General features: G+C 38.2%; 1 protein-coding gene across 18 annotated transcripts in view; it reads left to right on the top strand.

Moving 5' to 3' along the window:
• The window catches only part of SKAP2 (src kinase associated phosphoprotein 2), a 207734-nt gene that overhangs the window by 56375 nt on the left and 136587 nt on the right, over window positions 1-14772 (top strand). The window contains exon 1 of one of the 18 annotated variants that reach the window (XM_054687443.2): window positions 3584-3656. The exons of 16 other annotated variants lie outside the window; for them this stretch is intronic. The gene's annotated coding sequence lies outside the window, so the exon portion shown is untranslated. Of the gene's footprint in view, window positions 1-3583; window positions 3657-14772 lie in introns of those variants that run through there. One more of the 18 variants, XM_063814146.1, reaches the window with a different exon arrangement.

Below are 14772 nucleotides of genomic sequence, written 5' to 3'. Positions count from 1 at the left end.
ACAGGCATTGTTGTTATACCCATTTTGTACATGAAGAAATTGAGGTATAGAGAGACTAGGTTACATGCCTAGTAAGTATCGGAACCAAGGTTGAGACCCAAGCCATCTTATTCCAAGGCTTGTCCCCTCCTTTTTTTTTTATTATGGTAAAAGACACATATTATGAAATTTACAATTTTAACCACTTTTGAGTATACATTTCAGTGGCATTAAGTACATTCACAATGTTGAGTAACCACCAATCACTTTTCATAATGTTTTCATCATTGTAAACAGAAACTCTGTATCCATTAAACAGTAACTCCCCATTCACCCACCTCCCTACCCTCTGCTCCCACAACCTCTATTCTATTTTTAGTCTCTGAATTGGCCTGTTCTAGGTACTTCATGTGAGTAAAGTCATACTGTATTTGTACATTTGTGTCTGGCTTATTTTACTTAGCATAATGTCTTTAAGGGTCATCATGTTGTAGCATGTATCAGAATTTCATTCTTTTTTTAAAGCTAATAATATTCTATTATGTATGTATACCAAAATTTATCCATTCATCTGTTCATGGACATTTATTTGGGTTATTTCCATCTTTTGGTTATTATGAATACTGCAGAGCCTACACTTTTGACCACAGCCCTATACAGATGTATTAATTATTTATTGCTGTATAGCAGATTACTCCTAAACCTATGTATTATTTTATTATCACAGGCATACCTCAGAGATATTGTGGGTTTGGTTTCAGACCACTGCAATAAAATGAATATTGCAATAAAGCAATTCATGAGTTTTTTGATTTAAATGCATAAAAGTTATGTTTACACTATACTGTAGTCTATTAAGTGTGCAATTAGTATTATGTCTAAAAAACAATGTGTATACCTTAATTTAAAAATACTTTATTGCTAAAAAAAGTGCTAACAATCATCTTACCCTTCAGCAAGTTGTAATCTTTTTGCTGGTGGAGCGTCTTGTGTCAATGTGGATCACTGCTGACTGATCAGGACAGTGGTTGCTGAAGGTTGGGATGGCTGTGGCAATTTTTAAAAGTAAGATAACAGTGAGTTTTGCCACATTGATTGACTCTTCCTTCCATGAAAGATTTCTCTGAGGCATGTGATGACATTTGCTAGCATTTTACCCAAAGTAGAACTCCCTTTCAAAATTGGAGACTGTATTAGTCCGTTTTCACACTGCTATAAAGAACTACCTGAGACAGGGTAATTTATAAAGGAGGTTTAATTGACTTGCATTTCCACATGGCTGGGGGCACCTCAGGAAACTTAAAATCATGGCAGAAAGTTAAAGAGACGCAAGCAGCTTCTTCACAAGGTGGAAGGAGAGACAGAGAGCAAGGAGGGAACTGCCAAACACTTTTAAACTATCAGATCTTGTGGGAACTCACTCACTATCACAAGAACAACATGGGGAACCCCCACTTCCCCGATGATCCAATCACTTCCCACCAGGTCCTTCCCTGGACACGTGAGGATTATAATTCGAGATGAGATTTGGGTGGAGACACAGAGCCAAACCATATCAGAGGCAATCCTCTCAAATCCTGCCACTGCTGTACGCCTAAATTTATGTAATATACTGATCCTTCCATTATTGTCATTTCATCAATGTTCACAGTGTCTTTACTGCTAGTAGATTCCATCGCAAGAAACCACTTTTTTTGCTCATCCTAAGAAGCAACTTTGCATCCCTTCAAGTTTTATCATGATATTTCAACAATTCAGTCACATCTTCAGGGCCTACTTCTAATTGTAGTTCTCTTGCTATTTCCATCATGTCTGCAGCGACTTTCTCCACTGAAGTCCTGAACCTCTAAGTCATCCATAAGAGTTGGAATCAGCTTCTTCCAAACTCCTTGCACTTTTATGTTATGAAGATGGCTTCTTTCCTTAAACCTCATGAACCAACCTCTGCTAGATTTCAACTTTTCTTCTGTGGCTTCCTTACCTCTCAGTCTTCATAAAATTGAGCAGAGTTAGGGCCTTGAGCTGCATTAGATTTCACCTTGAGTGTTGTAACTGATTTAATCTTCTATCCAGACCACTGACACTTCATATCAGCAAAAAGGCTTTTTTGCTTTCTTACCATTTGTGTATTCACTAGAGCAGCACTTGTATTTACCTTCAATGACTTTACCTTTGCATTCACAACTTGGCTGTTTGGTGCAAGAGGCCAGCTTTCAGTCTGTCTTGGCTTTCAACATGAATTTCTTACCAAGCTTAATCATTTCTAGCTTTGTTTGCTTTGCAGCCTCAAATTCCCAGGCTCAAGGGCTTCTCCTACCTGTTTCCTGAGTAGCTGGGACCACAGGCATATAACGCCATACCTGGCTTATTTATATTTTTTATATTGATTTGTTTATTTATTGATTGATTGAGATGAGGTCTCACTATATTGCCCAGGCTAGTCTCAAACTCCCGGGCTCAAGTGATCCTCCCACTTTGGCCTCCCAAAGTGCTGGGATTACAAAAGTGAGCCTAGCTTTTGATTTAAAGTGAGAGGTGTGTGATTCTTCCTTTTATTTGAACACTTAGAAGTCATTGTAGGGTTATTAATTGGCCTAATTTCAATATTGTTATGTCTCAGGGAATAGGGAAGCCCAAGGAGAGGGAGAGAGACAAGGGGAAGAGTCAGTCAGTGGAACAATCAAAACATACACAATATTTATCAATGAAATATGCTATCCTATATGGGTGTGGCTCATCGTTCCCAAAACAATTACAATGGTAACTATAGATCACCGTAACAGATATAATAATAATGAAAAAGTTTGAGATGTGAAAATTACCAAAATGTGACACAGAGACACAAAGCCAACACATGCTGTTGGAAAAATGGTGCCGATAGACTTTCTCGACAGAGTTGCCACAGACCTTCAACTTGTAGAAGGTGCGATGTCTGCAATGTGCAATAAAGTGAAATGCAATAAAATGAAGTGTACATATATTTATTATTAAGTAATAAACCTTTTATTCTCACATATCTGTGAGTCAAGCATTTGGGAATGGCTTAGCAGTCTCTGGCTTAGAACTATTCATGAAATTGCAGTCAGAATTTTAGCTGAGGCTGCAGTGATCTGAAAGTTTGAATCCACTTTCAGGGAGGCTCACTCACATGGCTGCAAGTTGGTGCTGACTGTTGTCAGGAGGCCTTGGTCCCTTTTCACATGAGTTTTTCCACTGTCTACTTGAGTGCCCTCATGACTTTGTAGCTGGCTTCCCCCGAAGAAAGAGCTGAGTAGAAGCTATATATTTTTTTATGACCTAGTCTCAGATGTCACATAGCATCACTTTAGCCACATTCTGTCCTTTAGAATCAAATGGGTGAAGTTGACCCCCATTCAAGGGGAAAGGGATTAGGCTCTACCTTTCGAAGGAGGAGTGTTAAGGAATTTGTGAACTCATTTTAAAATCAGCATACCTGATTAGAATAATGAAGAAAGTAATCACTGGTAACAGAAATAATTCCTACAAAAATTATGGTATACAACTGTCTAGAGACATTTTCTGTACATATATGACATCATAGTCTGTTGATTGTTTCATAATCTGATTAAAAATTTTTTATTTTAAAGAGACAGGGTGTCACTATGTTGCCCAGGCTGGTCTCAAGCTCAAGGGAACCTCCCACATCAGCCTCTAAAGTAGGTGGGAATATAATTGCTCACCACCATGCCCAGCTTTATAATCTGATTTCAAAACTAACCCCTGTTAAAATTGTAGTATATTATCTGTCTAGAGACATTTTCTGTGCATATTAGACATCATATTCTGGATACTGTGTTTTATACTTTAATTTTTTCATACTATAGGAAACATCTTTCCATGATAGTAAGCATTTTTTATACATTGGCTGTTAATCTTTTAAGGATTTCCCAATAATGATATTTCACTGTTAACTGGCTTTTCTTTTTACTAGTTGATGGTGAATTTAAAAAATATTTTATTCATTATTTGCATTTTTAATAAATTGCCTTTTTATTTATTCATGCATTAAAAATTGGCACTTTTTTTTTTTTTGAGAAGGGGTCTCACTCTGTCACCCAGGCTGGAGTGCAGTGGTGCTATCTCGGCTCACTGCAACCTCCGCCTCCCGGGTTCAAGTGATTCTCCTGCCTCAGCCTCCTGAGTAGCTGGGACTACAGGTGCGTGCTACCATGCCTGGCTAATTTTTGTAATTTTAAAAGAGACAGCATTTCACCACGTTAGCCAGGATGGTCTCAATCTCCTGACCTTGTGATCTGCCCGCCTTGGCCTCCCAAAGTGCTGGGATTACGGGCCTGAACCACCAGGCCCGGCCCGGCACATTCTTTTTATTAAACATTATCTGTTAAGGATTCTAAAACATTATCATGTAAGGTATAAATATTTCTTCTTTGCTTATAATTTGTGGTATTGATTAAAACAAATTGTAGAAGTATAGAGTTAGAAAGGATAACAGAGGAAATTTAGTCCAACACTTCTTTTAAAAATTTTTTTAAAATTATTTTTTAAAAAATTTGTGGGTATATAGTAGATGTATATATAAATTTATGGGGTACATAAGACATTTTGATACGGGCATGCAGTGTGACATAGCCACATCATGGAGCATGGGCCATCCATCCCCTCAAGCATTTATCCTTTGAGTTCCAAATAATCCGATTACATTCTTTAAGTTATTTTAAAATATACAATTAAGTTACTGTTGACTATAATCACCCTATTGTGCTATTCAATAGTAGGTCTTATTCATTCTTTCTATTTTTTTCATACCCATTAACCTCCCCCTCCAATCCTCCACTACTCTTCCTCGCCTCTGATAACCATCCTCTACACTCCGTGTCTATGAGTTCAGTTGATTTGATTTTTAGATCCCACAAGTAAGTGAGAACATGCAGTGTTTGTCTTTCAGTGCCTGGCTTATTTCACTTAACATAATGGTTTCCAGTTCCATCCATGCTGTTGCAAATGACTGGATCTCATTCTTTTTTATGGCTGAATAGTACTCCATTGTGTATATGTACCACATTTTCTTTATCCAGTCATCTGTTTATGGACACTTAGTTGCTTTGAAATCTTAGCTATCATAAACAATGCTGCAACAAACGTAGGAGTGCAGATATCTCTTCAGTATACTGATTTCCTTTCTTTTGGGTATATGTCCAGCAGTGGGATTGCTGGATCCTATGGTACCTCAATTTTTTGTTTTTTTGAGGAACCTCCAAACTGTTTTCCATGGTAGTTGTACTAATTTACATTCCCACCAATAGCATACAAGGGCTGTCTGTCATTCACATGCTCGTCAGCATTTGCTATTGCCTGTCTTTTGGATATAAGCCATTTTAACTGGGGTGAGATGATGTCTCATTGTAGTTTTGATTTGCATTTCTCTGATGATCAGTGATGTTGAGCACCTTGTCATATGTCTGCCATTTGCATGTCTTCTTTTGAGAAATGTCTGTTCAAAGGTTTTGCCTATTTTTTGATTGGATTGTTAGGCTTTTTTCCTGTAGACTTGTTTGAGCTCCTTATGTAGTCTGGTTACTAATCCCTTGTCAGAGGGGTATTTTGCAAATATTTTCTCCCATTCTGTGTGTTCTCTCTTCATTTTGTTGATTGTATTCTTTGCTGTGAAGAAGCTTTTTAACTTGATGTGATCCCATTTGTCCATGTTTGCTTTGGTTGCCTGTGCTTGTGGGGTTTTGCTCAAGAAGTCTTTACCCAGACTAATGTCCTGGAAATTTTCTCCAATGTTTTCTTGTAGTAGTTTCATAGTTTGAGGCTTTAGATTTAAGTCTTTAATCCATTTTGATTTGAGTTTTGTATATGGTGAGAGATAGAGGTCTAGTTTCATTCTTTCCCATATGGATTTCCAGTTTTCCAAGCAGCATTTATTTATTTATTTATTGAGACAGAGTCTTGCTCTGTCACCAGGCTGGAGTGCGATCTCGACTCACTGCAACCTCTGTCTTCTGGGTTCAAGCGATTCTCCTGCCTCACCCTCCCGAGTAGCTGGGACTACAGGCACGTGCTACCATGTCTGGCTAATTTTTGTATTTTTAGTAGAGACTGGGTTTCACCATGTTGGCCAGGATGGTCTCAATCTCTTGACCTCATGATCCACCTGCCTCTGCCTCCCAAAGTGCCAGGATTACAGGCGTGTGCTACTGCACCCAGCCCCAAGCAGCATTTATTAAAGAGACTGTCTTGGCTGGGTGTGGTGGCTCATGCCTATAATCCCAACACTTTGGGAGGCTGAGGCGGGCAGATCACCTGAGGTCGGGAGCTCGAGACCAGCCTGACCAACATGGAGAAACCCTGTCTCTACTAAAAATATAAAATTAGCCAGGCATGGTGGTGCATGTCTGTAGCCCTAGCTACTTGGGAGGCTGAGGCAGGAGAATCGCTTGAACTCGGGAGGCGGAGGTTGCGGTGAGCTGAGATCATGCCATTACACTCCAGCCCGGGCAAGAGTGAAACTCCGTCTCAAAAAAAAAAAAAAAACCAAAAAAAAAAAACTGTCTTTTCTCCAGTCTATGTTCTTAGTACCTTTGTCAAAAATGATTTCACTCTAAGTGTGTGGATTTGCTTCTGTGTTCTTTATTCTGTTCCATTGGTCTATGTGTCTGTTTTTGTGCCAGTACCATGCTGTTTTGATAACTATAACTCTGTAGTATGATTTGAAGTTAGATATGCGATTCCTCCAGCTTTGTTCTTTTTGCTTAGGGTAACATTGGCTGTTCTGAGTCTTCCGTGGTTCCATGTAAATTTGAGGATTTTTTTTTTCTGTTTTGGGGAAGAATGTCATTGGTATTTTGATAGGGATTGCATTGAATCTGTAGATTGCTTTGGGTAATATGGACATTGTAACAATATTGATTCTTCCAACCCATGAACATGAAATATTTTTTGATTTTTAGGTGTCATCTTCAATTTTCTTTATAAGTATTTTATAGTTTTCATTATAGAGATCTTTCACCTCTTTAAGTTAATTTCTAGGTATTTAATTTTATGTGTGGCTATTGTAAATGGGATTACTTTTTAAATTTCTTTTTCACATTGTTCACTGTTGACATATAGAAATGCTGCTGATTTTTGTGTGTTGATTTTGTATCCTGCAACTTTACTGAATTTGTTTCTCAGTTCTAGTAGTTTCTTTGTGGAGTCTTTAGGTTTTTCCAAATATAAGATCATATTATTGGCAAACAAGGATAGTTTGACTTCCTCCTTTCCAATTTGGATGCCTTTATTTCTTTCTGTTGTCTGATTGCTGTAGCTAGGACTTCCAGTACTGTGTTGAATAACAGCAGTGACAGTGGGCATCTTTGTCATGTTCCAGATTTTAGAGGAAAGGCTTTCAGTTTTTCCTCATTCAGTATGATACTAGCTGTAGGTTTGTCATGTATGGCTTTTATTATGTTGAGATATGTTCCTTCTATACCCAAGTGGCGCAATCTTGGCTCACTGCAAGCTCCACCTCCTGGGTTCACGCCATTCTCCTGCCTCAGCCTCCTGAGTAGCTGGGACTACAGACACCCCCCACCGCAAATGGCTAATTTTTTTTTTTTTTTGTATTTTTAGTAGAGACAGGGTTTCACCGTATTAGCCAGGATGGTCTCTATCTCCTGACCTCGTGATCCACCTGCCTCAGCCTCCCAAAGTGCTGGGATTACAGGCGTGAGCCACCGCCTGTTTTTTTGAATGTTTTAAGACTTGTTTTGTGACCTGACATATGGTCTGTTCTTGAGAATGATCCATGTGCTGAAGAAAAGAATGCATATTCTGCAGCTCTTGGATGAAATGTTTTGTAGATATCTGTTAGATCCATTTGGTCTATAGTGCAGATTAAGCCTGATGTTTGTTTGTTGATTTTCTGTCTGGAAGATGTGAGTGATGCTGAAAGTGGGGTATTGAAGTCTCCAGCTATTATTGTATCAGGGCCTATCTCTTTCTTTAGCTCTGATAATATTTTCCTTATATATCTGGGTGTTCTAGTGTTGGGTGCATATGTATTTAAAATTGCTAAATCCTCTTGCTGAATTGACTCCTTTATCATTATATAGTGACCTTCTTTATCTCTTCTTATTGTTTTTGTCTTGAAATCTATTTTGTCTAAGTATAGCAATTCCTGCTCTTTTTTGGTTTCCATTGGCATGAAATATCTTTTTTTATCACTTTGATTTCAGTCTATGTGTGCTTACAGGTGAAATGTGTTTCCTGTAAGGCAACAGATCAATGGGTTTTTTTTTTCTTCCATTCAGCCCGTCTGTGTCTTTTGATTGAAGAGTTTAATCCATTTACATTCAATGGTATTATTGATAAGTAAGGACTAATACCTGCCATTTTGTTACTTATTTTCTGGTTGTTTTGTGGTCTGGTGTTTTCTTGCCTTGCCTTGCCTTGCCTTGCCTTGCCTTGTCTTGCCTTGCCTTGCCCTGCCCTGCCTTGCCTTGCCCTGCCCTGCCTTGCCTTGCCCTGTCCCTGCCCCTGTCCCGCCCCTCCCCTCCTCTTTTCTCCTCCCCTTTTTCCTTCCCTTCCTTTCTTCCTTTGTTTCCTTTCTTGTCTTCCTCTACTGAAGGTAATTTTCTCTGGTGTTATGATTTAGTCTCTTGCTTTTTATGTCTTGTGTGTCCGTTGTATGTTTTTTGGTTTGAAGTTACTGTGAGGCTTGCAAATACTATCTTATAACCCATTATTTTAACCTAATAAAAACAACACTATTTGAATAAGCAAACAACCAAGCAAAAAGCAAACTGTTAAACACTCTACAGCTTAACTTCATCAAAAACATGTTTTAAGTTTTTGTTGTTTTTATTTATATCTTATTGTATTGACTGTGTCTTGAAAAGTAGTTATTTTTGATTGGTTCATCATTTAGTCTTTTTACTTAGGATAAGAGTAGTTTATACACCACAGTTACAGTGTGATACTATTCTGTGTTTTTCTGTGTAGTTACTGTGACTAGTGAGTTTTGTACCTTCAGGTGATTACTTATTGCTCATTAATGTCCTTTCTGATTGAAGTACTTCCGGTTGCATTTCTTGTAGGACAGGTCTGGTATTGATGAAATTCCTCAGCTTTCTTCTGCTTGACCAATTCTCCTATTTAAAGGACTCTGATGCCTTCTTCAGTATGCCAATTGCATTTTTCAGCTCCAGAACTTCTGCTTGGTTCTTTTTTGGTTTCTCCTTCATATTTGAAGTGTATTTCCACCAAATCTACTATTCTAGGGTAGTTTTTTTCCTTTGGTACTTTAAACATGTCATGCCACTCTCTCCTGGCCTATAAGGTTTCCACTGAAAAGTCTGCTGCCAGATGTATTGGAGCTTCATTGTATGCTATTTGTTTCTTTTTTCTTGCTGTTTTTAAAGTCCTTTCTTTATCCTTGGTCTTTGGGAGTTTGACTATTAAATGCCTTAACCTTTGGGTTAAATCTGCTTAGTGTTCTATAACCTTCTTGTACTTGGATATTGATATCTTTCTTTAGGAGTTGGAAGTTCTCTGTTATTATTATTATTATTCTTTTTTCTTTTGTCTCCTCTGACTGTATATTTTCAAATAGCCTGTCTTCAAGCTCACTAATTCTTTCTTCCGCTTGATCAATTCTGCTGTTAAAGGACTCTGATGCATTCTTCAATATGCCAATTGCATTCTTCAGTATGCCAGTTGCATTTTTCAGCTCCAGAACTTCTGCTTGGTTCTTTTTCATTATTTCAATCTTTTTGTTAAATTTATATAATAGAATTAAGAATTCCTTCTCTGTGTTATCTTGAATTTCTTTGAGTGTTTTCAACACAGCTATTTTGAATTTTCTGTCTGAAAGGTCACATAACTGTGTTTCTCCAGGATTGGTCCCTGGCGCCTTATTTAATTCATTTGGTGAAGTCATGTTTTCCTGGATGGTGTTGGTGCTAGTAGATGTTCTTTAGTATCTGGCCATTTGTTGTAGTCTTCACTGTTTGGGCTTATTTATACCCATCCTTCTTGGGAAGACTTTCAGATATTTTAAAGGACTTGAGTGTTGTGATCTAAGCTGTATCTGCTTTAGGGAGCACCCCTAGCCAAGTAATGCTATAGAGGTGCCACCTTGACAGTCTTGGACAAGATCCGGGAGAATTCTCTGGATTACCAGGCAGAGACTCCTGTTTCCTTCCCTTAATTTCTCCCAAACTTAGAGTCTCTCTTTCTGTTCTGAGCCCCCTAAAGCTGGGGGGTGGAGTGACACAGGCACCCCCGTGGCGGCCACCACTATGACTGCACGGGGTAAGACCTGAAGCCAGCACAGCACTGGGTCTTGCCCAAGATCTGCTGTAACCACCCCATGGCTACTGCCTATTTTAGCTCGAGGCCCTGGGGCTCTACAATTAGCCAGTGGCAAAGCAGCCAGGACTGTGTCCTTTCCTTCAAGGCAGCGAGGTCCCCTAATCCCCGGTGGGTCCAGAAGTACCATCCAGGAATTAGGGACTAGAGTCAAGTCCAACACTTCTGATTCATGGATGAAGATGCCCTATTTTCTTTATCTCCTCCAGATTTCTCCTCTACTTTTCTCCCACCAAATCTTAACCTATTATGACCATTTGCCCAAATGTTTTGTGCTCTGCTCATGGTAAGGGAGTAAGGGATATACAGTTGACTCATGAACGATGTGAGGGTTTAGGGACGTCAACCCCCTGTGCTTTTGAAAATCCACATATAACTTTTGACTCCCCCAAAACTAACTACTAATAGCCTGTTGTTGACCATAAGTCTTACCAACAACATAAACAGTTGATTAACACATATTTTGTATATGTATTATATACTGCATTCTTATAATAGAATAAGCTAGAGAAATGTTATTAAGAAAATTAAAGAGAAAATACATTTACAGTACTGTATTTATTGGTGCCACAAGTTGATATCATCTGTTTACGCAATCGATTATCTGTCCGAAATGGCAGGCAGCCACAGCTGCAGACCTCAATCTATGGTACATATCAAGCAACCCAACTTTTCCTTGTAATGTCATGATTTTTCTCTGCTTTTCAGAGGTACTGTTAGCATCACCAGTGGCACTTTGTATGGGTCCCATGGTGTTATTCAAGGTTTTCAGTATTGCACTAAACATGATAAAAAATATGTGAGACCCACAAGAGATCACTTTTTACTGCGATATGCAATTTACTGGAGAGATGAACTACTCACATGGAGATGATTAGTGTCACATAGCATTTTAAGCAGATTTTCGTAACACTCAAGCTCACCCCAACAGCAACAGGAGATGGCTATGATGTTATTACCAAAGGACAGGATATACTACAGTTAATTTTATGCAGTTATGATTTAATACTACATTATCATTTGTTTACATTTGTGTTGACTTTTCGTAGCATCATGTATGATCTGTGGTGCGTAAGTTTGGATAAATACTAACTTTTTATAATAGATTTGTGTATGTTTTATGGTGGTAAATGATAAAATAGACTAGTATTTACATATATTTTATGCATTAATGACATACCTTTTTCTTGTTTCCATATTTCTAGGCCATGCAGGTCATCTCTGAGTTTTTTCAAATTGTCACAGATCTCTAAAAAATTTTCCAATATATTTGTTGAAAAAATCCATGGATAAGTGGACTCGTGCAGTTCAAACCTGTGTTGTTCAAGGGTCCACTGTAATTGATGCACTGCTATTTGCACTTATCAAGGAGCCATTCCTAAATAACCCCTAACAACCACTAATGATGTATTAAGTATGAATCACCAGGTAGTGGGAGAGATTTTATTTTTTCAAGAGTTAAGTGACTTACTAAGTTTCTCAAACAGTACTCTTCATAGGTGCCTGCTTCCCTTATCATTTTATAAGACTGTATCTGGATCATGAGGTTGTTGCCCAGTAAATCTAAATATAACATAGGGGCTTAAATGATGCTATTGTTTATATTATACCTCATATTTTTCCAAAATGGATTTGAGGTGGCTAAAATTTTGTTCCACTTACAGTGCTGAGAATCGTATCTTGCTAATAAATGTTGATTACATTTAATTAACTGCTTCTAAAGTTATCAAAATGAGGTTCTTACTAATAAGAAAAATTCAAAAATCCACTTAGAAGTTTATTCATCCTATGATCTACGATAAGATTAAAATAAGTAGTATTTAGATAATTTGATCTTATTCAAAAGCTTGGAGCTTTCTGGTAGGAAAAAGTGATAACACTTAGTATGTTCATCCAGATGAATAAATTATTTACTGGAAAGGACCAACATCTGGATCTTTCACATTCTTCCTCTTTGGTTGTATATAACTACTGAAGTTTACCTATTGCAAGTGATAAGGAACTTGGCTAGAATTTCAAAGATTGAGGAATTTGATGGTATAAACTGAAGCAAATACTGTGTAGCAAGAGTAACAGTGAATTTCTGTGGCTCTTCTCTTTTGAACTTTTAGGACATTTTCTGTTTATTAGTAAAATCTCTTTAATTGGTTCTCAAACATGTGTCCACTTATGATCAACATTGTTTTGTCTGTGTTGTGCCAAACCTCTATTAACCTCAATAGGGAAGGCACCAGGTTCAAGAGGCTGAAGAAGAGACCCAGAGCCAGCAAACGAGACATGGGGTTTTATTAGGAACTTACATACGTACAGGGGAGAGAATCCAGTGGTGGCTGGCTGGACAAGATATCCACCTTCCTTGCAGTCCAGTGGTGGTGGGCTGGACAAGATATCCACCTTCCTTGCAGTCCAGTGGTGGTGGGCTGGACAAGATATCCACCTTCCTACAGTCCAGTGGTGCGGGCTGTACAAGATATCCAACTTCCTGTAGTCCAGTGGTGGTGGGCTGGACAAGATATCTGCCTTCTTACAGTCCAGTGGCAGGGGGTTGGACAAGATATCCACCTTATTACAATCTAATGGTGGTGGGCTAGACAAGATATCCACCTTCCTACAGTCCAGTGGCAGCAGGCTGGACAAGATAATTGCATGGCCCAGTGATGGTGGGCTGGGCAGGAAAACTGCAACCACTTGCAAACAGCATGCAGTTTATATAGCATTTTTATTTAACACCCTCCCCTTAATGACCTCCACCTGGCAACTTTTATCCAACCCAAAACTCAGGGCCTCAATCCATGTTCCATGGGATGGGCCAGGGGCTCAGATGTTCCTTATAGACAAGGAAGAAATCTTTGGATTGGTCACTCCCAGATTCCCTAGCTTGGAACACACATTCAGGTATATCTGCCATACGGGGTCATTCTCAGCGTATGCTCAGGGCATGCTTAAGTTATTGCTATCAGGGTGTCTACCCTAGTCTATTCCTTTAGCCACTTTTTCCTCCCCCTAGGATTACTGAGACAAATTATTATAGGTGAAATATATTGGCTTTGTAATTTTTATAAATGAAAATTCGAATGTTACTAACATCTCATATTTAAAAATATAAAAGAAGATACACTATTTCCTGAGAAAAAGTATCAACTTAAAAAAAATTGGGCTCCTGCTGGGGATAGCAGCTCAATTTTCTTGTTTGCTTTTAATTTGTTATGACCATTTCCAAATAGAAGGATTGGAGGAAGCAGCTTTAGCTAATATATCAGAATTTCTGTAGATACTTAACCAACTCCTTACTCTGGCTTTGATTTCTTTTGAGCTTTAATTTCCTAGGTAGGCACATTTCCTGACAGCCCAGGCTAATTAATTGTATTTTAAGCCTGAATCTTGCAGCTTTACAGAGGCTGTCAATATTAGCAAGTGTAAAACTTGAGTCATTTGTAATCGCTCTATATTTCATTCATCTGCTTTTATAAATGCAGTTTTTCTGATATATGAGAGGATCATCGACTGTGAGAGTTTAAAGTGGTTTCAGAGATTATTTTACAGATGAGGAAACTGTAGTACTGATATGTTAATTGACTTGTCCAAAGTCATACAGCCTGTTGGTGGTGCTTTTATAACTTAGATTATGTACCTCTTATTTGGGATTAAGACTTTCCATCTCTTGCCCTTACTGGTCTAACTTCCTTGCCAGGTCACACAAAATACTAATTACTATTTATACTGTTTAATAGAAAAAAATTTTAAAACTTAGACTTATGAAAAGGCAACCTTTCCTAGAGAATTTGGTGTGGCTTAATCTACTGTACAATTTGAGTTATCAGTCCTCCCACAAACTGTCGTGGTGAAGTAGCTTCTCTTGTATGGGTATTGAGCTGTGAGGAATTCTTCTGTAAGGATACTTCAGTTAAGATTTTCAATTTCTGATTCTAGAGCACAGGGTTAAGGAAAGGGCCCCCTGGAGGATTCCTGAACCTTTTCTCATTTTGGAGAATTAGCAGTATAATTTCTGGTCAACATAGTTTGGTAAAGGATAGTTGGCAATTGTGCTTTTGCCTGTTTCACTTGCAGAAGGGTCAAGTCAGGTAAAAGTAAGTCTGTCAGACTAGGGAAGCATTAGCCTAGAAACAGCAGGTAGGTAAGGAAGTTTAGCACTTCAGAAATAAGGCCTTGATTTCTAGCAAACACTGTCACTGCTAGTCTGGAGTAGCCTAATTGCCATTAGAAAAGAATTCGTTTCTTAAAGGGAAAAATCATGAAGAAAACTTCCTGAGAGCTTTATTACATTCTTTTTATGAAATTATTTCTGCAATGTATTGATTAATATCTAACTTTAAGAATTTTATGTAGGCCTTTCACCATTATAATTTTGAAATATGAAAAGTCCTTGCAAACATTCTTAGATTGCCTTCTGTCTGTCTGCCTTGTAAAAGATCCTTTTAGTTAAATGGACCATCCTCC

Source organism: Pan troglodytes, chromosome 6, assembly GCF_028858775.2.
Source record: "Pan troglodytes isolate AG18354 chromosome 6, NHGRI_mPanTro3-v2.0_pri, whole genome shotgun sequence".
Classification (NCBI taxonomy): domain Eukaryota; kingdom Metazoa; phylum Chordata; class Mammalia; order Primates; family Hominidae; genus Pan; species Pan troglodytes.
This window is presented reverse-complemented; position numbering and strand designations above follow the sequence as displayed.